Source organism: Dermacentor silvarum, chromosome 7 (assembly GCF_013339745.2).
Source record: "Dermacentor silvarum isolate Dsil-2018 chromosome 7, BIME_Dsil_1.4, whole genome shotgun sequence".
NCBI classification, from domain to species: domain Eukaryota; kingdom Metazoa; phylum Arthropoda; class Arachnida; order Ixodida; family Ixodidae; genus Dermacentor; species Dermacentor silvarum.
In genome coordinates this window covers 151054510-151081565 of record NC_051160.1, presented here as the reverse complement: position 1 = coordinate 151081565, position 27056 = coordinate 151054510, and the positions used below count along the sequence as shown (strand labels likewise).

The window sequence follows — 27056 nt, the reverse complement described above, 5'->3', positions numbered from 1 at the left end:
TTTCGCGACTTCCTGCAGCCTTCGCGCGTCGTGGCCACAATTACAAAGTAAAACGCATAGCGTGCCGCTCATCTCTTTACGCACGATCATGTATTCGTCACGCAACAACACAATAGGATAACCTACCATCGCACACAGATTCTGAATTTACCATTTTTTCCAAACCTTGTTGCAAAAAAAAAAAAAACGGTTAGAGCTAGAAGATTAATTGTTGCATATTGTTATGTTATGCACAAAATAACACGTTGTGCATATTGTCTCTTGTGATTTCAAGAATTACTGCATATATGCGTGGTTCGTATGTATTTTTTTCGTGTTCCTTGTGTGTGTTTTTTAGTTTATGTCTATATTTCATGTTTCTGCTGTGAACAATTTATTATTAGCTGTATTTTGAACGCCAGTGCTCTATTTTTAATGTATGAGTTTATCTCCCCTCCTCCCTATAACGACGTTTAGGGGTATTGTAAATAAATAATAAATACATAAATAAAAATGGAAAGCCTTTTTACAGGCAATTTCTACTCACAGTCAGTGTCGTTGTTTTTTTTCTAAAAAAAGAAAAGAAGGTAAGATATCACATTAGCCTTTGGCATTATTAAGAAAATCTCTAAAACAAATGCATAGGGCACAATTTATTTGAACAAATAAATTTTCCGCGTAAATGTTGGACTATCGTTTGGTTTGACAACAATAAAGTGGAGTTTTCATTGCACAAGTACGGTTGCTTGTCCCACAGTCTTTAACAAAGAAACGGGTAATATCCGTATAGCGAGAGAGAGAGAAACAGAGAGAGAGTGAGAGGAAGATAAATAGATATGTTGTAACACGTACTTCCATCAAAGGCAATCTACTTTTGTGCATGCCGGCCATTTTCTCCAGCCTGCCTATCTTCATCTTCCTTACCATTTCTTCCAGTGAACCACATATCTTTATTAGTGTACTCACCTGCAGTGTATCTCTGCATAATCCGCTACCTTGTCATTTACAATCACCTCTTCTCTCCCTCGAAGTGAGATGTGGGAGAAAATAGGAGCTCAGTTCATAACTCGCGAAGGACGTACAATTTCCTCTGGATCGCATGAGTGGGAAACAGGCGGTTTTGCTGTTTTGCTGTTTTTTCGGTTTTGCAACATAAAAAAGGTACAAAAAATCACGGCAAGTATTTTCGCAGAACCGCCTTTCCACACTAGGGTGGGCATGTCGAAAAGGGACCTGATCACCCTCCTCGAACGATGGTGAAAATATTTGAGATCAGGAGACGTATTCGGCAGAATAGAATATTAAGGGGTTTTACGTGCCAAAACCACGATCGGCGACGATCACTTCGGCGATACTATCGCCTTCGTGTGACGTCGCGCTCATACAGCCAATCTGCTCATCCAATTTTTCTCAACCTGTCAATCAGCGTGCGCTTGATGGCCTAGGCGATGCTGTCGCCGAAAGTCATCGTCGCAGAATACGTCCCCAGGACAACTGCACCTGATGATGCATTATCATAACTAGCAAGCCGGCTATTAGGAGCTCCATCGGAAGCAACTCTTTGGAGCTTATGTCTGCGGGGCGTTGGTGGTCCAAGAGTCTCGTCGCAAAGACATTGCTGTGGAAGTCTGCGCATCGTTTCTTATATGGCTCAAATGGCGTATTTCAGGTTACTTCCTACTCAAAGGGTTTGAGAACGAACCGCGCAGCGGCGACGTTGGTCATGCCAGTCTTCGTGATTACAAATGACATATGATGACAGGATGTTTTTCCCCAAGGAATTGGTGCATCGAACAAGACCATTAGTCTGTGGATGTGGTGATGTGTGGAGGTGCGCTTGGTGGTTCTGCCTGTGTAGTTTCCACTAACCCACTGCTCTTTGCCATGCAGATGTTTATCGAGGCATTCATCCCGACGCTTCTTCGTGCTCCGGCTGTCATCGCTACATAGTACATGCCAGTTGTGTGCGCATCATGGCCCCACGCAAATGATGGCCCTGTGGTGATTATGACGAATCTTCGCGCAACTACTATCAACGCATCAGCTAAGCAGACGGTATCAGCCCCGCTGTCCCTGGTCCTGGGTCCAGCCTATGAAACAACATTGGCATCGCCAGCCGCCTTCACGGCAGTGCGTTTCGTTGGATCGGCGGCTGTGCTACTAGAGTGTTCTCTAACCCGTTGTGCTTCGTCATGCGGATTGGTTCATCACGCAGCTCGTTTGCTTAAATAACGTGCAATTACCTCAAGCCAGTAGTGGCGCGGAGGTTGTAGTTCAAACCCTCGTCCAGTCCACTACATTTTCAGGCATGGAATGGCGCTTGACACCAGAAAAAAAATATATATACCACCGAGAGCTAGTGGGGCTATACTAGTCAAGGTGCAACCAAATAAGGAAGGCGCACTAAGCTTCAACAAAGTCACTCCCTCACCAGAACAGGAATTGGTCTCCCTGGTGCAGTATTCGCCCACTTCCCAGCTCATGACTCTTACAATCTACCCATGGCCCCCAGTCCCCAGCGGCTGCGGAGCACCTGACGAAGGCGGCAGTAAGACCTGCGACGTGGCAGAGGTTGCTAAGAATCTCTGAATCTGGACAGGCCGCCACTGGAAACTGAACCTGAAAACGCTCAACACGCTCTCCCTCTCGAGTGAGGCTAGCTTAGCAGGGCTATTCAGAGATATTATCAGGTATTTCGTGGGATATTATTGGCCTTAGTGAGGTTGCAAGAACTCGTGCGACTTATAAAGTGCTGACGAACGGCCACGTCCTCTGCTACAGAGGTCTTCCAGATAAAAAATGAATTCGGGGTAGGATTGCTAGTCCACAAGGACATTAATGATAAGAACATTGACGATTTATACACGAATCATGAGAGGGTAGCAGTCGTCGTAATAAAGCTGAACAGGTGGTATAGAATGAAGGTAGTACAAACCTACGCTCCAACCTCCGGTCAGTATGATGAAAATGTAGATGAAAATGATGCAAACTCACTATACTATAGTATTGATCGACTTGATGCAACCGTGGAGATAAAGCAGGTTGGTGATCAAGCAACTGGCAACTACGCCATCGATTCTAGGAACACTAGAGGAAAGTTGTCGGTAGAATTGGCGGAAAGTAATAGGCTCCGAATAAAGAATACCTTCTTCAGGAGGCTAGCAACAGGAAGTGGACCTGGAAAAGCCCTAATGTAGAAAGAAGAAATAAAATAGGTTTCATATTCTCAGCCCATCCCAGCATAGCGAACGACGTGTTAGTGCTAGGCAGGGTAAAGTGACATATTCTTGATATAAGCGCGAAGAAGACACGTACGGAGGCGGAAGAAGACAGGACGAGCGCTAACTCACAACTAAATCTTTATTAGGAATAACAAACATATATATAAGTGATTGCAAAAACCGTAGCAAAGAAAACATCACATGGTCAAAAGGATAGCAGTTACCAGACAAATCTAATCAGGAAATGGTGAAGCCGCTAAAATTTAAACAAGAAAAAAAAAAGAAAGAAAGAACTCTACTTCGCACTGACGCACGTGCTGAGCAAATATTGAAATGCACCTTCTGACAATGATAATGATGCCTGGCTAACACAAGTTTCTCCTAGTCTTTTAATGTGAAATACCTCAATAATTTCGCGTGTAGTTTGGCATTTGTATCTAGAAAGGACTTTTGTGTCCTCAAACAATGGCCTAAAACCGCACGTAAAACAATGCGAGCCTAGCTGAGAAGCGTTGGGATTGTTAAGAGAATGCTGATGTTCATTTAGTCTAATATTGAGGAATCTGCCGCTCTGTCCAATATAAGCTTTACCGCTCTTGAGTGGAATGTGATAGACTATGCCTGTGTCACAATGTGTTAAAGGGGACACGTGCCTAACGCTACAATCATTTTTTTAACACGAAAGTGTTTTATTCCGGGGTCCACCAAGACTTCACTGACGTATTTCCGTCACGGAAATACGTCATAGAACATAATACAAAGAAAGAAACCAGAAGAAAAAGTTCCACAAACATGCAAAATTTGGGAATCGAACCCACGACCTCTCGGTCCGCGACGATAGATCGCCGAGCGTTTAACCCATTGCGCCACAAACGCATTCGCAGAGAGCTACACAGACGCGCCTTATATATCTAACACTCCTCCGTGTACCCGCGCTCTTGCTCGGGGCGGTGCCGCCGCCTATGAGCAGAAAAGAGAAGTACTGCATTATGACACTAAAGCCCGGGATACATGGAGCGAACTTTCTCGACGAACTTCACGCGTCAAGTAACGACGCGGCGACACGACGCAGGATGTTTGCTGTGTTGCAATACATGCGGCGAACGCCGCCGCGCGTTGGCCGCCGTGTTGGCGGCGGTCCCGGCCGCCCGCTTCGAACTGAATTTGGCGTTGTCCTTGTAGAATTCACTTAGTTGGAAGCAAATGACTGCGTAAACGGCTTTCGCTTAGTCTCAGGCCGCTTCGACGACAGAGTATTATGGATAACCTTGAGTAGTTTTCGAGATCGCTTCTCGTTTCGAACGCGTCTAAGCCTAGCGAAAGATGATGATGATGATGATTTATTGGCATCCCCTTTGAAACGGGGCGGCGACAAATAGTCACCTAGCCTGCTTGATTTAATCAGGTATACTATACATGTTCTTTATCTTGCATTTTTGTATACCTATCATTATTTTTCTTTTTCAAAAATTTACCTTGTACCGCTGCCTATGATTTTAAGAGATCAGGTCGCATCCATCTTTTCCCTACTTTTTTTCCACCAGTACTCTAATCGTCTCTTGCTGATCTCTACGGCTGATCTGTTTATGTTTCCTTCCACTTTAAACCCAAGCGCTTCTGGGAGTTGCACGTTACCTACGGTTCTCGCTGGGTGGATCCCGTCGCATTCCATTAGGATGTGCTGAGTGGTCTCTGGATCTTTACTGCAGCATACACATGTCTCATCTAATTCCGAATATTTGTTCCGATATGTTTTCGTCCTTAGGCAACCGGCTCGAGCCTCAAATAGCAAGGCACTGCCCTTTGTGTTATCGTACAGATTTTCCCTTCTAATTTCTTTCTTCTCATTCTTGTAAATCTCCATTGTCCTTTTCGTTTCCATTCTTTGCATCCAATTCACGGTCTCTATTTCTCTCACTTTCTTTCTGATGACCCCTGGTTGTCTATTTACAGTTTCGATTATCCTGTACTTGGTTGCCAACTTCCTTGACCTCTTCCTCCATTCTGTGTCCACGCTTTTCATGTAGAGATACTTGTGCACTTTAGCCGCCCATTTATTTTCATCCATGTTCCTGAGCCTTTCTTCAAAACTAATTTTGCTTTGTGCTTCTCTGACTTCAAAAGAGGCCCAACCCATGTCTCCATGCACTGCCTCATTTGTCGTATTACCGTGTGCTCCCAAAGCCAACCGGCCTACTGATCTTTGGTTAACTTCCAAACCCGCCAATATATCCGATTTTAAGCATATAATGGCATTTGCGAATGTTAGCGCTGGCACCATTACTCCTTTCCAGATTCCACGCACCACCTCATACTTATTGTGGCCCCACAGTGCTCTGTGTTTCATTAATGCTGCATTCCGCTTCCCCTTTATTTTCAGATTATCTTGGTGGTTGCTTGAGTAATTCTTTCCTTCGTTTATGTGTACGCCGAGGTACTTATATTGCTTCACTATGGGTATTACTTGCTGTTGAATTGACACCACGAAGTTACTCGTGTGCTCATTAAAGATCATAATCCCTGATTTCTCTGTGCTAAACTTAAGGCCTAGATTTGTCGCTGCGTTCCCACAGATATTCGCAAGTATCTGTAAATCTTTTTTATTGTCCGCTAGTAGCACAATGTCGTCTGCGTACATCAGTCCAGGGATCTTCTGTTGCACCATTTGTCCATTACGCATGTAGGATAAATCAAAACCTAATTCGCTGTTTTCCAGTCGTCTTTCTATGCCCTTGACGTAAAGCGTGAACAACAATGGTGACAGAGGGCATCCTTGCTTCAATCCTTGGTGAATTCCCACCATTTCATTTCCTTTTCGGCCTTCCCATGCCACTTGTACTTGGTTGTCTCGATATATCTCCCTCAGCAGCTCCACGAAATCGTCATCTATGCCTTCGTATTGAAGAATATCCCACAACAATTCCCTGTCTACGTTGTCATAAGCTCCTTTAATATCTAGAAATGCTATCCATAAAGGTCTTTTCTGAGCTACTGAAATCTCTATGCACTGAGTTAGTACAAACATATTGTCTTCTAAGCGTCTGCCTGGCCTGAACCCATTCTGTAGTTCCCCCAATACACCGTTTTCCTCCACCCACTTCGACAGTTCTAATTTTATGGCTTGCATTGCCATTCTATATATCACCGACGTTACTGTAACTGGCCTGTACGAGCTCGTCTTATCCTTATCTCCTTTGCCTTTGTAGATAAGATTCATCTTGCTTTCACGCCATCCAACGGGAATATTCTTTGTTCTAATCACTTGCTCTATGGCATTAGTCAGCAGTGCCTTGCTTTTTGGACCGAGGTTTTTGATTAGCTGTATTGGGATTTCATCGGGTCCTGCTGCCGTGTTGTTAGGGACATTTTCTGCTGCCTTTTTCCAATAAAAGCTTTCTATGCTGAATTTTGATCTCTCAGGCCTCTCTGTTGTTGCTGGATCTGTTGTCTGAACTACGCTTTTTCTCGTACCGAAGTTATGCCTGATAACGTCTGTGATGTACCGCAGCGCATCATCGCCTTCATAGATGTTACCGTCTTCATCCCTTATAGCCGTTTGCGAGTTTCTAGTTGGAGCTCCGAGTGCTTTTATATGGTTCCAGAATCTTTTTGGGGCGCCTTTGTCTCTTTTGTGAATGTTATGCACCCAACGTTCACTTGCGCATTTAATTTTCTCTTGCACGAGCTCACTCGCAACCCTTTTCTTTTCTCGGTACTGTATTCCATCTAAGGAGCACCTCTTCTTCTTGTAATCCCAACTTTTTGGCTTCTCGATGAACCCTAGATGCCTCTTTACGCTCTTCTATAGCTTGTTTAATTTCCTTGTTCCACCACTTACGTGGTTTCCTCTTTCCAATCCAACAATTGTATTGCCGTGTCCGCCTTATTTCATGCTGCATAACCTCCACCAGTTCCTTATATTCCCAGACTGCTGTAGGAAAAGCCTCAATTTTCTTCTCTATGTTGTTTGCGATCTCTGTTATTTGCTCGTCATTCATTTTTAAAAACTCTGAGGCTATTGGTTCATGTTCTGCGCTGGTATCTCTCCCAAACTTTAATGCTAAACGTCTATGATCGCTTCCCAGGCTATTTTTTCCATTTTCGTCTATTATCATTTGGTCCAGTTGTTCGTAGACCATTTCTGAGACTAAGGCGTAGTCGATACATGACTGCCTGTTTCCGCATTGCCACGTTACCTGTCCATGACACTTATTCTCCCTGTTAACTACTATAAGGTTCTGTTCATCACACAAATCCAGCACTAGAGAGCCGTTGTAATCAGTATATCCGTCTAAATCGTCCATGTGCGCGTTCATATCTCCCACTAATATCACCTGGCCCGAGTTACTGAACTCATTAATATCGCTTCTAATGCAATCGACCAATTCCTTATTTTTTTCCCTGCTATCACTACCTGTCCACAGGTAAGCTACTCCCAGCCACGTCTTTTTACCTTGCCATGTACCACTAATCCATAAATGCTCTTTACATGTCTCGTTTACCCTTCGCCACTTCAGACCTCGCCTAATTAGTACGCCTACGCCTCCGCCTTTCCTTGACCCGGTCATTCTGTTGCACCCTTCCCATACAAAGTTGTCAATAACAGGCGGCTGCTCCAAATCTCGTAGATGCGTTTCGGTCAAGGCGTACACACTAATCGCTTCATCATTCAGTTGCGTTTGAATTTCCAGCCATTTTTCCTGCTTACGACCACCCTGCATGTTAATGTAGCAAATTTTACCTTCTCTATTCTTATCCTTTCTGCGTCTTTTCCTGACTCCTGGTCGCCTAATTCTGCCATTTACTGGTGTTTCGCTATGTTCAATACTTAATCCTGCTTCCTGATTGCCTGGGGCCCGCCTAAAAAAGCTACAGCTCGTGCCGCGAATCGATTTCCGACCGGTGTTGCTACACTTTCACTAAAATGTATCCCGTCACGCACAAAAGCGCCTTCGCGGCCTGCTCGGTGCACTTCACGGTTGATGTCAATGACCGTAAAATTCATTGCTTTAGCTAGAGTCCAAATTTCCCTGTTTACTGCAAGAACTGCCCTTTCAATTTTATAACCCTGCCTTTCAACCTCTGGCACCGTGCACACCGCGATTTGTACTTCTTTTGAAACATTCCGCAGGTCGGTGACCCCTTTGGCTATTTGCTTTGTGATTCCTGCTCCTCGTCCGTTCAGTACGTCAATCACTCCGCCCATTATCACCACTAGGTGTCTCTCCTCCATTGTGTCCCACATGCGTTCCTTGGCCTTCGCGATCACCTCTCTAATCGGCTTTCCCGGAAGCGCGCTAACCTGGACTCGTTCGTCTGCCCCTACCCTCTCTGCTATCGCCGGTTCTACTTTACGCATGTTGGAATCCCCAACAAAGACAACTCGACGCTTTCCTTCCCCCTCACCGCCGAAAGCTGCCCCCGAAGTCACAATGCCCTCCCCTCCTTTCTTATTCTTGCCCTTGGCTTTGTTTTCTTCCCCGGCCGCGTCAGTGGTATCCCCTTCGTGATTATCACTGACGTTTGCCGCCACTGCTTCCCGGCGTGGCGGGTTCGGCTGTCTCTGCACTCGCATCGGAGCCAGCTCCGTTCGCGGTGCTCGCCTCGATGCGTTCATCATTGCTTTGCAGAATGGTGGCGCTCAGCTGGATTTCTGCGTTAGCTAGCTTTTCTTCTGCCTCCTTCCTCTGCTTCTGCTCGATTTGAAGTTCCTTTTCTAGCTTTCCAACCCGCTTAGCTAACTTATCCTTGTCTTGCTCTAGGCGGTCTAGCCGCGACCCTAGCACACACATCCTACAGATAAAATCTGCACCATTCGCTTCGCGTGCTGATTTAAACCGCGTTTCTTCCAGCGCGTAGGAACGCTCGCACTCAGAACAACGCACGCGTGGGTTCCCCCTAGTACCAACCATCATCTCGTACTAACAAGGCGTAGATGTGGAAAAGAAAAAAAAATTCTTTACCTACTTTTATCTAAGCGAGAAGACCAAGAAAGTGAGAAAGCATTAAAATAATTTATAAAGATTGTTTGGCTAAGCTAACCCTCCTAAAAAAACCAAAAAGTGAAATATAGAATAACAAAACTTATCTCTTTGGCACGCTGCTCCTGCTGCGCTGAAATGGCACCTCGACTCGACACGTCCGCTCCCGTCGGCTTCACTCGTGAGAGAAATATCCGATGCCAACGCCATCTATCGGGGAAGTCGGGAGATAGGCATGACGACAGCATGTGGCCTCTGAGATCAGAAGATTTCTGTTGAAGGTTGTTGTAGAGAGCTTGCACTGCTTGTCTGTTTCCTCGCAGATCAGCGGATATGGGATGTACAAATACAACGCGATTCCTGAGAGATCATACTAGGAACTACTCAATCGGTGCAGAGACATGCAGACACGGCAACACCAACGCGATTGCAGACGACGCGAAAAGGCGCGCGCGCGCGAAACACCAGCATGCATTGCGACCGGAACTAGTGCCTCCTGATTGGCTGTCGTCCACCGCTGCGCGCTAGACGCTTCCGGCGGCGGCGTTCGCCCGACGAAAATGTTTGGACAGGCAGATCGGCTGCGGACGGCAAATTTCTTGACGCCGGCCGTCGGACGTTCGCCGCCCGACGAAGTTCTTCGCTCGGACGCCGGTTATTCGCTCCATGTATTCCGGCCTTAACGCGCACCGACAGTGAACGCTTCGGTGGTCTCAGTACTACGACGCCTCGATGCCAGCATTCGAAGGGACGCTGGCATCAAGAAGCACTACCAACGCCACCTAGGTGGCGTTCACCGTACTCAGCACAGCGGAGCGTGGCCTCCGCAATTAGCTCTGAAAATGTTTCTGAAGTTGATCGCGGAGGCTGCAATTACGACGCGCTGTACGCGCTGATTTGACTCGGTGACGATTCAGTTACGTGCTTTGTCTTGCGCGTTGTATTAGTGTGTCAGTTACGTGCTTCGTCTTTCGCGTTGTGCTAGCGTGTGCAGCGTAGTGCAGCTTCCATATGCACGACGGTTGCTCATGGTCATCGACGTTGGTAGTCGTGATGGAGGAGACGTGCCACCAGGCGTCAGCGTGGGTGCATCAACGCCTAAGGGCGCTTTAGCCACAAAACACCAATAGACATTATATATCAATGTGCAATAAACATTACACTACTTCTGTGAAGACACGTTTCACTTTCGTGTTCTATACCGATTCCTATATAAGAGGGATCAACCACATTTTTTCTTTTTACTCCCCCCCCCCCCCGCTCAACTTTCCTTTTTATGATAGGGCACATCCTTGACAACTTACGGGGAGCCGTAAAAACCGTATTGACGTCGTACCTACTTCGCCAAGGGCAAAAAAAAAACACTAATTGATTTTTCTTCTTGCCATTCGAAACTTGTAAAACAGGGGATTGTATATTCAGCATTTAGGTCCACTATCGCTACGTCATGTACACAGTGTATGCAACAAAGTTTTTCGCAACAGCTAGATAGGCTAAAGAAAGCTGGATATCCAGCACATTTGTTATCCCTAACCTGCGAAAAGCTTTCAAAATTGGTCAAGGGTGCTGCAAAAAAACAGCAAGAAAAACAGAAAGAAGAACGGTTTGCAGTGGTGCCCTATCTGCACAAGTTGTCACATGGTTTATGGAATGTAGCTAGTAGGTACGACGTCAATACAGTTTTTTCGGCTCCCCGTAGGTTGTCAAGGATGTGCCCTATCATAAAAAGTAAACTTGAGCGGGGGGGGGGGGGAGTACAAAGAAAAAATGTGGTTGATCCCTCTTATATAGGAATCGGTATAGAACACGAAAGTGAAACGTGTCTTCACAGAAGTAGTGTAATGTTTATTGCACATTGATATATAATGTCTATTGGTGTTTTGTGGCTAAAGCGCCCTTAGGCGTTGATGCACCCACGCTGACGCCTGGTGGCACGTCTCCTCCATCACGACTACCAACGTCGATGACCATGAGCAACCGTCGTGCATATGGAAGCTGCACTACGCTGCACACGCTAGCACAACGCGAAAGACGAAGCACGTAACTGACACACTAATACAACGCGCAAGACAAAGCACGTAACTGAATCGTCACCGAGTCAAATCAGCGCGTACAGCGCGTCGTAATTGCAGCCTCCGCGATCAACTTCAGAAACATTTTCAGAGCTAATTGCGGAGGCCACGCTCCGCTGTGCTGAGTACGGTGAACGCCACCTAGGTGGCGTTGGTAGTGCTTCTTGATGCCAGCGTCCCTTCGAATGCTGGCATCGAGGCGTCGTAGTACTGAGACCACCGAAGCGTTCACTGTCGGTGCGCGTTAAGGCCGGAATACATGGAGCGAATAACCGGCGTCCGAGCGAAGAATTTCGTCGGGCGGCGAACGTCCGACGGCCGGCGTCAAGAAATTTGCCGTCCGCAGCCGATCTGCCTGTCCAAACATTTTCGTCGGGCGAACGCCGCCGCCGGAAGCGTCTAGCGCGCAGCGGTGGACGACAGCCAATCAGGAGGCACTAGTTCCGGTCGCAATGCATGCTGGTGTTTCGCGCGCGCGCGCCTTTTCGCGTCGTCTGCAATCGCGTTGGTGTTGCCGTGTCTGCATGTCTCTGCACCGATTGAGTAGTTCCTAGTATGATCTCTCAGGAATCGCGTTGTATTTGTACATCCCATATCCGCTGATCTGCGAGGAAACAGACAAGCAGTGCAAGCTCTCTACAACAACCTTCAACAGAAATCTTCTGATCTCAGAGGCCACATGCTGTCGTCATGCCTATCTCCCGACTTCCCCGATAGATGGCGTTGGCATCGGATATTTCTTTCGCTAGGCTTAGACGCGTTCGAAACGAGAAGCGATCTCGAAAACTACTCAAGGTTATCCATAATACTCTGTCGTCGAAGCGGCCTGAGACTAAGCGAAAGCCGTTTACGCAGTCATTTGCTTCCAACTAAGTGAATTCTACAAGGACAACGCCAAATTCAGTTCGAAGCGGGCGGCCGGGACCGCCGCCAACACGGCGGCCAACGCGCGGCGGCGTTCGCCGCATGTATTGCAACACAGCAAACATCCTGCGTCGTGTCGCCGCGTCGTTACTTGACGCGTGAAGTTCGTCGAGAAAGTTCGCTCCATGTATCCCGGGCTTTAGTGTCATAATGCAGTACTTCTCTTTTCTGCTCATAGGCGGCGGCACCGCCCCGAGCAAGAGCGCGGGTACACGGAGGAGTGTTAGATATATAAGGCGCGTCTGTGTAGCTCTCTGCGAATGCGTTTGTGGCGCAATGGGTTAAACGCTCGGCGATCTATCGTCGCGGACCGAGAGGTCGTGGGTTCGATTCCCAAATTTTGCATGTTTGTGGAACTTTTTCTTCTGGTTTCTTTCTTTGTATTATGTTCTATGACGTATTTCCGTGACGGAAATACGTCAGTGAAGTCTTGGTGGACCCCGGAATAAAACACTTTCGTGTTAAAAAAATGATTGTGGCGTTAGGCACGTGTCCCCTTTAACACATTGTGACATAGGCATAGTCTATCACATTCCACTCAAGTGCGGTAAAGCTTATATTGGACAGAGCGGCAGATGCCTCAATATTAGACTCAATGAACATCAGTATTCTCTTAACAATCCCAACGCTTCTCAGCTAGGCTCGTATTGTTTTACGTGCGGTTGTGGGCCATTGTTTGAGGACACAAAAGTCCTTTCTAGACACAAATGCCAAACTACACGCGAAATTATTTAGGCATTTCACAAGACTAGGCGAAACTTGTGTTAGCCAGGTATCATTATCATTGTCAGAAGGTGAATTTCAATATTTGCTCAGCACGTGCGTCAGTGCGAAGTAGAGTTTTTTCTTTCTTTTTTTTCTTGTTTAAATTTTAGCGGCTTCACCATTTCCTGATTAGATTTGTCTGGTAACTGCTATCCTTTTGACCATGTGATGTTTTCTTTGCTACGGTTTTTGCTATCACTTATATATATGTTTGTTATTCCCAATAAAGATTTAGTTGTGAGTTAGCGCTCGTCCTGTCTTGTTCCGCCTCCATCCGTGTCTTCTTCGCGCTTATATCAAGAATATGTTACCGTACCAACTCGCCCAACTATCCATTCTTATGCAGGGTAAAGTGGCAGTGAACATAGGTAAGGAAGGTGTAGAATTCGTCGCAATTTGAAGAGAAAAATAGTAAAATTATTCAAGAAGAAACAGGCCGAAGTAGACGCAATAAGGGTAAAAGCTGCTCATTTCAGACTGGTGCTCGCAAACAAATATACAGCTTTAGAACTAAATTATGTGGTTGTACGTGCCAAAACCACCACATCATTATGAATAGAGACCAGATTTTAGGCAAATGCCTTTTTTGTTCCTTGCGCTTCTGCCACCCCACTTTGATATATGAGCATGAATTAGAGGTTAAGAAGGGCTTTTATAGTGTTTTTATAATGCCTATAAATGCCTATTTTGGCGTTTGTGACTAGATGCTTATAAATGCCTATAAATGCCTATTTTCAATATCGGCGCCTATATGAACACTATTTAGCCTCAAGTTTCGCTTTCGAGTGCAGTTAGAGACCGTTATTCATGTTACCGGGCAACATTGACTGTCACGAAACTCTATGGAGTTTAACCTAGTCCTTTAGTTCAACCAACCCCCGGAAAACAACTGCTAGCAGCATTGAAATGGGACGCGCCGGCCACCATACGCCGCCGCGATGACATTGCGCGAGCGGTTGGCGAATGCGAAACCGCGGAGAGCCGTCAGCGGAAAGGAGAGTGAATAGCAAAAGAAGAAAGAAAAATGTGATGGGCGCGCGGCTTTTGTTTTGCTTCCAATTTTCTTTTTAAGGTGTTCACCGCCGTCGGGCGTTCCTTCTCAGCGTACGAGATCATTCTCAGTGATAAGACGCACAATTTTGATTCCAAAAATCTGGAGATGGTGGTAGTTTGGTAGTCAATCTTCACAGTCATTCACACTGCAATCTTCACAGTAATTCTTAGAGTACGTTCCGCATGCTCTCTATGCGTATTTCTACAAACATGTGCGCTTCAAATAGGCAGAAGTGTATTTGGCAGTGTTGGGACGTCTGGCCTGTACAATTCGGATAATGTCATTGTATATGAGAAAATTGCGAAGATTTGTACCTAACAGTCCTGGTGTAAGAACATGCTAATTTCTTAATAAACTGTAGTATCTCTTGCATTTGAAATTTGTCAGTTTTTGTTGTGTCTTAATTCAATTGCGTTAGGCACACAAAGTATCGTTTTTTTTTTAATCAGTATTCCCAGCTTTCAAGTATTCTTTTTCATGCCTGTTTCACTATATGCGACGCTCGAGTACAGTGGCCATTGAACATGAATATGAGCAGTAAAAATTAAATTATGGGGTTTTACGTGCCAAAACCAGTTCTGATTATGAGGCACGCCGTAGTGGGGGACTCCGGAAATTTGGACCACCTGGGGTTCTTTAACGCCAGGTGGTCCAAATTTCCGGAGTCCCCCAGAGCAGTGTGCTTATTGAATGAAGCCAATTGATGGTAATTAGTCCAGTAGTTTTATGGGACAATTGAACGGCTATGTTCAACTGTTGGCGCCTTTGTGCCATCATAGACAATAACATTTCTTGTTTTTCTATCGTAGATATGGGCCGCGCACGCCTTCGTTTGAACATATTTGCATTTATGTAAACATTTATTGTGCCTATATTTACGACGTTGCATGCCTAAAACGTTGTTTTACTTGCCTATTTTTGGCGCGTAAAACGCGCTTCTTTAATGCCTAAATATCCGGCCTCTAATTATGAAGCATGCCGCAGTGGGGGGTCTTCGAATTAATTTCGACCACCTAGGGTTCTTTAACGCGCACCTCAATCTAAGCACAGCTTTAGAACAGAAAGCTGAAGATAACATAGAGTGAAATAATGAAACCGTAACCAGGCTAATTTCAGAAGTGGCAACTGAAGTGGGAGGTAAGGCCACACGGCAACCAGTAAGTAAACTCTCCCACATAACAAAGCACCTAATAAAGAAACGACAGAGGATGAAAGTGCCAAACTCAAGAGATCATCAAAAATAAAGTAAGGGATATTCGAAATTATAACGTGAGACAGATTGAGGAAGCCGTAAAATATGGACGCAGCATGAAATCAGTGAGAAAAAAACTTGGCCCAGGACAAGGGAAGATGTATGCACTGAAAGATAAGCAGGGTACTATCATCAGCAATTTCGATGACATAGTAAAATCAGCATAAGAATTCTATACTGACATGCACAGTACCTAGTGCAGCCAAGCTTTCATTTGAAGTAGGGGTGAACAGCATAAAGAGGTTTCCTCTATAACCAGTGATAAATTTAGAAGGCCCTTGCAAGCTATGACCACGGGAAAAACTGTTGTAAAAGACGAAATAACAGTCGATTTGTTCAATGATTTAGGAGAAATTATGCCTGCAAAGCGTCAAGTCCTTTATACACAAAGCCTCACGACTTCGAATTTACCAAAAAACTGGAAAACGAAAATGTAATAATCCATAAGGAGCGAGACGTTAAAGAATTGAAGAACTATATACCTATTAGCATGCTTTCAGTATTGTATCAAATATTCGCCAAGATAATTTCCAATAAAACCCGAGAAACACTTCAGTCAACCGAGAGAACAGGCTGGTTTCAGGGAAGAAATTCCATGACGGATCATATCCTTGTCACAAATTGGTTAATCAAGAAATCTGGAGAGTAGAATCATCCTCTCTATATGATTTTCATTAGTTTATGAAAATGCATTTGATTCAGTCGAGATACCAGCAGTCATAGAGGCATTGCGTAATCAAGGAGTACAGTGGGCATACGTGAATATTCTGGCAAATATCTGCAAAGATTCCACAGCTACCATGGTTCTCCACAAGAAAAGTTGAAAGTTACCTATCGAGAAAGGGTTCAGGCAAGGAGACACAATCTCCCTAATGCTATTCACTGCATGCTTTGAAGAAGTATTCAAGCTCTTAGACTGGGAAGGCTTAGGAGAGAGGATCGACGGCGAATATCTCAGCAACTTTCGGTTTGCAGATGACATTGCCCTATTCAGCAGCAATGGGGGCGAATTACAGCAAATGATGGAGGACCTTAATCGAGAAAGTGTAAGAATTGGGTTGAAGATGAATATGCAGAAGACAAAGCTAATGTTCAATAGCCTGGCAAGGGAACAAGAATTCAGGATCGCCAGTCAGCCTCTTAGAATCTGTAGAGGAGTACGTTTATCTAGGTCAATTACTCACAGGGGACCCTGATGACGAGAAAGAAATTTACAGAACGATAAAATTGCGTTGGAGTGCATACGGCAGGCATTGCCAAATCCTGACTGGGAGCTTACCACTGTCGTTGAAAAGAAAAGTGTGCAATCATTGCATTCTACCGGTGCTAACATAAGGGGCAGAAACTTGGAGGTTAACAAAGACGCTCGAGAACGAGTTAAGGACCGCACAATGAACGATGGAACGAAAAATGTTAGGCCTAACGTCAAGAGACAGGAAGAGAGCGGCGTGGATCAAAGCACAAACAGGGATAAACGGTATTATATTTGACATTAGGCGGAAAAAGTGGAGCTGGGCAGGCCATGTTGTGCGTAGGATAGATAACCGGTGGACCATTAGAGTTACAGAATGGATACCAAGAGAAGGGAAGCGCAGTCGAGGATGGTAGAAAACTAGGTGGAGTAATGAAGTTAAGAAATTCGCAGGCGCATGTTCGAATCACCTAGCGCAAGACAGGGGCAATTGGAGATCGCTGGGAGATGCCTTCGTCCTGCAGTGGACATAAATATAGGCTTATGATGATGATGTGCGAAAACCACGATCTTATTATGAGGCACGCCGTAGTGGAATAATTTGGACCACCTGGGGTTCTTTTAGGTGCACCTAAATATAAGTACACAGGTGTTTTCGCATTTCGTCCACACCCAAATGCGGCCACCGTGGCCGGGATTCGATCCCGCGACCTCGTACTCAGCAGCCCAACACCATAACCACTGAGCAACCACGGCGGGTGATTGGCTCATACCGCCTTAAGCAATGGTTCAAACCCCCGTAAACGCGGCTTCCCCATTACGACGACAGAAGAGAAGTGAAATTCTACGCTTGAATGATTAGCGCCGACGGAGCCAGCTGCGAAGAAGAAGACGGCGGCGAACGCGGGAGCAGGGCCACGAGGAGGTTCACGCGGTTGCACCGAGGGGCGCCAACGTGTCAGCTGTGGAAGAAGACGTCGACGCTCGAGCCATTGCTGATGGCGCTTCTAACGCCATAACAAAAGACAAAAGTCAGCTAAATATTTAAAAAAAAACCTGACGATATAAAGGTCATAACGCAAGGTATTTGGTTGTGGTACAAGACGAGTTATAGCATTAGAGGTGCAAGCTGAGTTCACGTATAACATGCGGAGATTACGGAAGTTTGAACGAGGCGCGCAGAACGTTGCAGAGCAGCAACCGCGGACCGGAGAAGTAGTTGTGAATTAGTTTATACAAGAATAAGTAATCACGATAACTTCGCCTTACTTCTAGGGGTCTAATTTTAAACATGCGCAGTACACGCTTACAGACATAAAATACACGGCATTCCTGAAACAGATCGTACAGAATACAAATGAAAATTCGCTGAAGACATTCAACTTTTGTCCCATTGGTAATAATGGTACAGCTCCATACAACAGAATTGAACTCAAACTTTGTGCGGACAAAATAAGAATACGGGAGAATAGAGTTGACATTCGTCTGCTTTTTCATCATTCTTTATATCAGACCTAACTTTCAGTATGATGAATTAATAATGCTTTAAACATGTTCTTCGAAAGTTAGTCAGGAGTGAAGCAATACTGCAAAGCTGCGCGTACAACTCTCCATTTGCAAACGAACGTTATGAAGTGAGTATTCGTATAGTAAATTAGAGATTTTGCGACCAAATAAAACAATAAGTGCCATAGTTAGATTATTACGCAAAAACTTGGAGGCACACCTTTCCGCCAGAGAATTCACATCTTCCTGCAATAATTCACAATCCCGCGCTTATTCTCTTTCACGGAAAAGTTTAATATCGTACAATATTGTACGATCATAAGTACCATATACTATTCTACTTACTATCGTAAGTATCGTGTAATAGCGTACAAAAAGAGATGCGAATGACGCAAACATTGTTCAATATTATTAGCAAAGATATAAAAACATTTTGGGCCTAAGACAGACCCTTGCGGAAAACCGGAAGTTGATTCATAAGGCATAGAGTACTTACCACCAACGCGAACGTAATTTCAACGAACAGCCTTTGTTAACAAAACTTGGTATTCATTCGTAAGTGAGAGAATGCTTCCTATTCAACTTACCTCTGTAATCAGCCATTTCCTTTTCTGAAAAACGTGAAAGGTAAAAATGGTCACTGAAGCTATACTGCCAGTCACCAGAGGTGGTAGCATCCGGAGTATTCAAGAAAACCGAGGGAAAATGTCCAGCGAATGCTTTGGCGATATTGTCGCAGTTTCTAAGAATGGCACGACAAGGATCATTTATGAAATTAATCTCAGTCCACCCATAGATGTGATCGTTTACATAGGACACATGTTTTACAACGTTTGATTTGATACCCTGCTTTCATTTTTCTTATTTGACTTGAAAATTTAAAATATACTTACAATATTTTTATTGGAAGTTTTATTTCCTTTTTTCTTTTTTGTTTCATATAAGGTTTATTTCTTCGAAAGAACTTTTTTAAAAGCCAAGAAATATGAAAAAACAATCTAAACCATTTTATTTCAGCAACTTTTCAGCTCCTAATTGTTGCGTGCATCACTGAAGAAGGCTTATATGCAACCTAAGTAATATTATATTTTATGCGAAGACGTATCTATTGATTTGTCCCAAGAACCATTGAATGTAGACTTTTTTGACTTCCGCCATGCAATATAATTATCTCGAGAACAATTTCTCAATCTTAAAATGCAGGCAAACGATTGATTTGTATTTTCAAATCACTTTAACTCTTTCAGTGTCTCTCCATTTTAAATCACCTACTTTTTATATGCACGTTGTAGGCGAACATTTATTAATATTATTTTAACTAATCTGTACGGCCGTGAGCGCCGGAAAAGAAGAAAAAAATTATTGTCATATATATCGGAAATTGCTTTAAAACGATAAATTATAACGCGTATAACGAGGCCAATACAATGCCACTGTCAAGTATATGCCATATAAGCCAGCTGTAACTACAGAAAATAAAAACCCTTATCTACTTACCGTATTCCTGCTTTTCTTTTTCTAAACAACAATAACAAGAACAAAAAAATTGTCAGTGCACACTATGCTTTCCTAAAATCTTCACCTGAAATATTTCGGTGCTTCAAACCGAAATTCATAATTTACACAACTAATAACCTACCGTGCCCTTGACAGTTCACTCTCGAAACGATTGACAAAATGAAAGTTAAACTTGCATTAAGCGACTTCATTAGGAACGGGTGACCCACGAAAGAAAATATATAAGAGTGTGCCACGTAACTTTACTTAAACTGTAAGAATATGCAAATGCCACGTAGCTGGACAGAGCCAAGGTGATGTGGTTGGCCGTCGCTTGAAGATACGGAGATTATGTTGTTGCATTCTGCTTTATCACATAACTAGTGTTAAATAATTAAAGAACTTCTCAAATATTAAAATTACATTAAAAGTGTCAATGAAAAAATTGTAAAGCAACACGAAAAACTCCCGATACAGCTTTTGTGTCGCTCATTACATGCTGCATAAATGTGTTTTTCCGAGCGCTGAAGAAGCCGGCGAGTACACTCAAATTGCCTCGAGCGGCCAGCCGTGCGGCAATTTTGTGTCTATTCGCGGCCTCTTTCATACTCGGAAAAAACACTTTTATGTAGCACGTTTTGAGCAACAGAAAACTGTATCTGTTTGCTCACTTTAATTACCTTTAATTGATCATTCCTTTATTTCAATTAATAAGTACAAGTACCCTCCCCCATGCTGTCCTTGGTGCTTGTTTGGTGTCTTCTTATGATACGGTTAGGTGGAAGCACAGTAAGGAAACTAGTTGCAATGTGTATTTACAAGTGGTAGCGAGCACTGGCCAGCAAGGAAGCTAGCCATCTTCCATCTAGGCACATCGTCGTCCTCAGATCAGCCATTAGCCGCTTATAGGTATGTCCCACTAAATCTGAAGGGCAACCTCATCATCGTGTAGCACGTATCACGACCCCCCGCGGCAGAAGCGCTGGCCCGGCGCTACTGAAGACCCACAGCAGAGGACGGGTCATAATTCTTGAGCATCAAAATATGGATGACGTCGCTGGAGAACAAAACAGAACATGGTGTGAGACAAGTGGACAGAATATCCTACGTGACGTCAGTCACTTGTAGAAGGACGTGGTATGGTCCTATGTATCGCGGAAGGAGCTTTTCAGAAAGGCCCACACACCGGAAGGGGGTCCAAAGTAGCACGAATGCACCAGTAGAAAAACTTCAGTCGTGGTGTCGCTGGTTGTAAAGGCGCTTATGATTGTACTGGGGAGCAACAAGTCTCCTGTGGGCTACCTGCCCTCCGTAAACTGCACATGCAATGGCGTCGCGGGCATATTCACTAGTCGAAGTTGCAGGTAAAGGAAGAAATGTGTCCAACGGTAAAGTTGGTTCCCGTCCGAACAAAAAGTAAAAGCGAGAGTATCCAGCACTGTCATGGCAGTAGGAATAAAAAATTAACAGTCACTTAAGCATACGCCAAATAGGGTGAAGGCTTGCGCGCTTAAGAGACAATTATTAAATTACTTGACATTCTCATTCGAATGCTTTGTTACTTCTTATTACTTGTTTTTTTCTGACAAATGGTTGCGCGTTCGAGTGCCTTAATTGACGCTACCTTAACTTACCGTCCCTTAATTAACCTCGTCCTAATTAACACCAAAGGTCGTGGTTTCGAGTGCCTTAATTACCTCAATAATATTTAACTGTGCCTTAATTAACTTCGCCTTAACGCCAAAGGTGGTGGGTTTGACTCCCACATAAACTCGAGGGTTTGACTCCCACCGAAGGTCGTAGCTTAGTGTGCCTAAATTAACTCTATCTTGCAACTCCGTAGAGGCTTGGGCTTATCGGTTGACTGTCTAGTAACTCTATCTTAACACGCTCACAACAGAAACCCGCGCACCATCAGAATTGCCACGCGAGCGTTGCTTGCTTGCTCATAGAAGACGATGACGATGGTGACTCGCACATCATCAGAATTGGTTCGTGGATGTTTGCATATATGTAATACACGACGCGGGGTCGGTGTAATAAGTGAATTACTACACCAAGTCGTCATCACGTACGATTTTACTTCGACGACACGGTTTTCGCTCAAGGACATTGAAGGTCGACTGAACGATGAGACGTACAGGGCTTTCGCCTTAATAAGCGACCATCACGTATCGCATTGCAAAGTCCCAATCATGGTGGTGAGCCGACACGTACTTTGAAAGCATGTCTGTTAAGGTTCGATTTAAGCGCTCGGTGAGCCCGTTCGTCTGGAGGTGGTATGACGTGGTGGTATCATGGATGACTTTAGACAGGAAGGTACGGCCTCAGTCAGTCAGCCATTCACTTGGGGCACTGTGTACTAACATTAGGTCATCGAGGAGAAAATCCGCCACGTCTGTACCACAGGTGGTCGCCAGCGCTCGTGTGATTGCGTAGCGCGACGCGTAAGCGGTAGCGACGACAACTCATTTCTTTCCTGAGCCAGCTGTAGGAAAGGATCACAGAAGGACCAAACCGACACGGTAGAAGGGCTCGGGTGGGACGCCGATGGGTTTATGATACCAAGAAGGAAGCGTAAACGGTTTCTTAAGGCGTTGAGAGAACTAGCAGGCGCTTACGTAACGCCGCACGCAGTGGGCTAGGCCAGGCCAATAGAAGCGACGGTGTACGCGGTCATGTGTGAGCGTGACAGCAAGGTGGCCAGCGGTTGGGGCGTTGTGAATCTCGCGAATAAATGTGCAGGTGTGATGGTGTAACTAGAAGAAGATCAGGACACTCAGGGTACTCGTCACGCCGGTACAAGATACCACCCTTCGGGGTGAACTTGCGCACGGAGACGTCGCTGAGACAGAATGCCAGGCCCTCGATCATTTGTCGTAAGTAGGCATCTGGACACTGTTCGTCAGCGATTTTAAGAAAATACTTCATGGAAAAGACGCAATCGACGGATTTAGTGCGCGAACAGTCAGAATCGGCGACAGGGCAGTGGAACAAACAATCTGCATCTTTGTGCGGATTGTTCCCGACAGTGTAGGTGTTCTCTTGCAGGCGCCTAGCCTCGTGCGAGTCTGCCTGTAGGATCTTTGAAAGAGGTGAGCCAACAGATAGCATGGTGGTTGGAAACTACAGTGAACGGTAGGCCGAATAGATAAGGGCGAAATTTTTCTACTGCCGTTACAAGAGCGAGGCACTGACGTTCTGTAGTTGGGTAATTTCGCTTCGATGTGGACAGCAGCCTGCTGGCCTAGGCGATGACGCAGTTCGCTCCACGTTGACGTTGGGCCAAGACAGCGCCTATTCCGTAACCACTCGCGTCAGGGCGGACTTCGGTTTGAGCGGATGGGTTGAAGTGGGCCAAAATGGGAGGCGTTGCGAGGAGTGTGGTTAGGTCGGAGAAAGCCATGGCTTGCATGTGCAGGGCCCCAGATAAAAGGGGCATCTTGTTTAAGAATGGATGTGAGTGGTTTTACAATCACTGCAAAATTATTCACGAACAGGCGAAAATAAGAGTATATCCCCACAAAGCTGCGAAAAGCTTTGACAAACTTCGGCCCAGGGAGTCCTTTCACAGCTAGAATATTCTCCGAGTCAATGTGTACGCTGGCAGCATCTACAATATGGCCAAGGATCGTATTGCAGTGACGGCCAAAACGAAAATTCGACGCATTCAGCTGAAGTCGGGCACGGTGGAAAGCGTCAAGAATTGCTGACAGGCGTTCAGGGTGTGTATCTAACGTAGGCGAAAACAATTAAATTGTCTAAATAACACAAACACGTGTACAACTTCAACCCATGAAGCAGACAGTTCATAATTTTCTCGAATGTGGCTGCGGCATACCAGACCAAAAGGCATGACCTTGAACAGGCAAAGCCAATACAGAGTTACAAGAGCCGTTTTCTCTTGGTGCATTGAGTCCACAGCTATCTGCCAGCACCCAGATCAAAGGTCGATAGAAGAGAAGTAAGCAGCACCATACAGACAATCAAGCGCATCATCAATTCTCGGTAACAGGTAAGCGTCTTTCTTCGTAATGCTGTTGAGGTGGCAATAATCAACATAAAATCACAACGATCCATCTTTATTTTTAATTAAAACAACAGGGGAAGCCCAAGCACAGGTTGATGGATCGATAATGTCCTTCGCAAGCATCTTGTTGACTTCCTGCTGGATGTCACTTCGCTCAGACGCAGATACTCGATAGGGGCGTCGGTGAACAGGCGTCGCATCGCCTGTGTGTATCGCCGTGTGTACGGACGTCTTGCCTAGAGGCCGATTACCGAAGTCTAACATAGCTCGGTACTACTTGAGCACACGTCTAAGGGATTCTGTGTGCTCACGCGGAAGGTCAATGGTCATTATGCTGCGAACTTCGCGGTTGCCAGACGTTGTCGGCGTCGGAGAACCCTTCTGAAGATATAGATCATCCTGTGCAAAAGCTTCTAGCTGAAATGTGAGCTACTGAAAGCCCCTGTGGAAGTGCCTGATTCACGACACCCCAAATCACAAGTGGCATACAGGTTCTGATAACCGTAAATCTCAGGACAGTGTAGTGTGCAGCAATACTGTGAGTGAGCAGGACGTCTGTAAGACGCGTCACGTAGTAGTCGCCATCTGAGACACCTGGCGTGCATGATAATTCGACATACGTCACGGTTTTAGATGGTAGGCGAACAACGTCGCTGCAATGTAAGCGAGACAGAGCAGGTTGGTCACTGGGTTCATAGAGACGAAGCAGTTCAAGGCGGAGGATACCAGCGGAGCAATCAATCGCATCGGAATAGGCAGAAAGAAAATCAAACCCAAGTACGAGGTCTAGAGGGCCCTGCGCTTGGACCGTAAAAACAACAACCGCCTGGTGACCAGCAATGGTAACCAGAGCTGGGCACATCCTAAAAGTAGCCGTTGCACCGTCAGCGACACATACCACTCGGGTCGTGAGAGGCCTAATGACCTATATACGACGACGAAAGCTGGCAATCATGACACAGACGTGCGCCCCAGTATCAACCAAAGCTCTGACAGGGACGCCGTTGACATGGACTTCAAGAATTTGCTGGTGGGCACGTAAAGGCAACGAAGGTATGGGTCAAGGTGAGCAGTGCAACTTTACCTCCAAAAGCCATGCAGTCTAGGCTTCCTGCGAAAAGCGACGGCTAAAGGACGCCGAAGGAGAGCGGCGGCGAGTCGATGAAGGAGATAGACGGCGATAAGGCGGAGGGGACTGGGCGTAGCGGGTACCTTCCTTGGGGACATTGGGTGCAAAGGATTATGTGCAGGGCGCCGGAATACGGAGCAATACGCAGATACCCGACTTTTATGGGTCGGGTATCGGGTTTATGGGTCGGGTATCGGGTTTATGGGTTTTTTTTCCTCGAGAAAGAAAAAGGTACCGGGATGGTGGGGCTATGTGAGGGCGACAAACTGGGTAGTGGTCGCTGGCGCAACTAGCGGCGATGTGTCATCACTTGGCGGCATGGTGGTAGACTCTAGGTGGCCTTCGCTGCGAAGCTCCTTCGTTAGAGGGACCCAGGACCTCTACCAAATAAATGTTACGTGGAAGGACAGCAGGGAAACTATTTACAAGGTGTATTTACAAGAGGTAGAAAGCACTGGCCAACATGAAAGCCAGGCAATATCCGGCAAGTCATACCATCGTCCTCAGATCAGCCAGGGGCCACTTATGGGTACGTCCCACTTAATTTAAAGGTCGACATCATCTTATTCGAGTTGTACGTAGCAATATGAGTATGTGATGACAGGTTCTTTTATTTAATGGTTTAGACGGTTCTCTGAGGCAGAGCCTCCGAGAACCCTATTGAGGACAAATGCGTTTGTACACACAACGCCTCACACACAACGTACACACAAAACTTTCAATATAACTAAAAACGAAAAGAAAACAATAAACCACTCAATGAAAGCCTCACAATTAGAAACACACAGAGCTAGAATGCTAACGTTATCAGGCAAATTCGGGCAGACCGCGAGCGTGTGGGCGCACACCAGTCTCACGCGGAGTCGAGACGGTTACAGAAGTGGCGTCGATCTCACCAAAGGTCGTGGTATTGTATCGTTGACCGGGCTACCGGAGCATAGCAGCTCTGGCTTGAAGGCAGAAGGCCTGCGGCTTGGTGGCGTTCCAGCCGGCCAGCTGGGCGTGGAACTCGGGCCCTAGCCCGACTGCTCACGTTCTGCCCACGGTCGCAGACGGTCGCCGGCCTCGGGCAGCAGTTCACCATCGGGTGGAGTGGCGACGCCCAGGAACGGGTTGGCAGGAGGTCCCGGTCGGGTGAAGTCCTGGTGGCTCGGGTCCGGAACCCGACGGCCCGTCTTCAACCCCCGGTCCTGTGGCCGACCTTCTTCTGGCGTCGCTTCCTGGAACTCTCCCCCTCTTCTGCCAGCGCGGGTCGCTTTTCTGCCGCTATGGCCGATTCGTTTTCTCATTGGCCACCTGAAGCTCCGTATTCCCTTGCGATTGGATGGGCTTTTTTTCTATCAGTTTCTTTTCTTGCGCCGCGTATTCACGTTCCGGACGCTCTTCGACGTTGTCGTTTTCAATCCATCATGGAATTCGTATCGGTGCGCGCTCTCCTTGTCGTCTGCTACTTGTTTGTCTCCAACCATCACACCGTGTCACGCACCACATATATCACAGTCTCAATCCTACGCACCGTGTCGCGCATTCTACACACCACAGACTAATAAAATCGGTCCCCTCGGTTTCCTTTTTTTCTTGTTCCCAATACAGCGAAGGTCTCAAATCCGGCAGCATTGATGCCTTCAGGTATCATGTGTGGGTTTATTGATAAGTTGCCGCGCCCAAAAGGTTCACGTACACGTGACGCCTGCAGCAGAGAGGATGTTGCACATCCACCGCCAAGGCTTGTGAGTGGTGGCGCGGGCTGACACTGCCAGGGTTAGTTCTAGGAGATACACGTAAATAACCAAGAAAATGGGTATGTGAGGAAAAAGCCGAGTCGCTCTCGTCCTCATGTGGAGGGGGGGCGGGGGCTTCGACTTTGCTGACCTCGACTTTGGGTTCCAGCGTGCTTTTCTTCACGGCTTTATCAGCCGCTTTCGCGCCCTCGACACTGCTGGGAATGGTCTGCGCGACGTTCTGCTTGCGTAGCTCTTCTGTGAGACTAGCGATCTCTTAACGTAGTCGTTTAATTTTATAGGTGAGGCGGATGCAGAAGAGGCAGCGAGGAGAACTGGGCAACTGACGACGAAAGATAGGCCTTCGTTAACGCTTCTGGTTAATAAGAAGACGTCGACGACGATGACGCCTCCTGCAATGGTGGCTGTTCCACTAGTGCAGCATGACTCACAAAACAACCGCGATGACAGTGCGATGTCCAAGAAGAAAGTTGCGCTCAAAACCTTCGAAAGCGGGGAGCCAGAAGACGATATTATCGCCATTTGCATCACCAATCACCATTGCCCTAAAAGAAGACGGTGGCATCACGCTCATGACCCGGTGACGACTGGCTGTCGCCAACACTGTTCAAACAGAAAAAAATGCCACAAAAACCTTCAGTGTGTTCAACCGAATCGAAACGAGACCATCCTACTGATTTCTTCACGTTTACTTCACATACACCTTGAAGTG

General features: G+C 45.9%; 1 long non-coding RNA gene across 1 annotated transcript; it reads right to left on the bottom strand.

The window, feature by feature from the left end:
* Nucleotides 1-18533: 18533 nt before the first annotated feature.
* LOC125947013 (uncharacterized) lies at nucleotides 18534-25633 on the bottom strand. The gene is made up of 2 exons (XR_007468067.1): nucleotides 19444-25633; nucleotides 18534-18688 (listed from the first exon to the last, which is right to left on the bottom strand). It is a non-coding gene; the product is annotated as an uncharacterized LOC125947013 (long non-coding RNA).
* Nucleotides 25634-27056: the final 1423 nt, after the last annotated feature.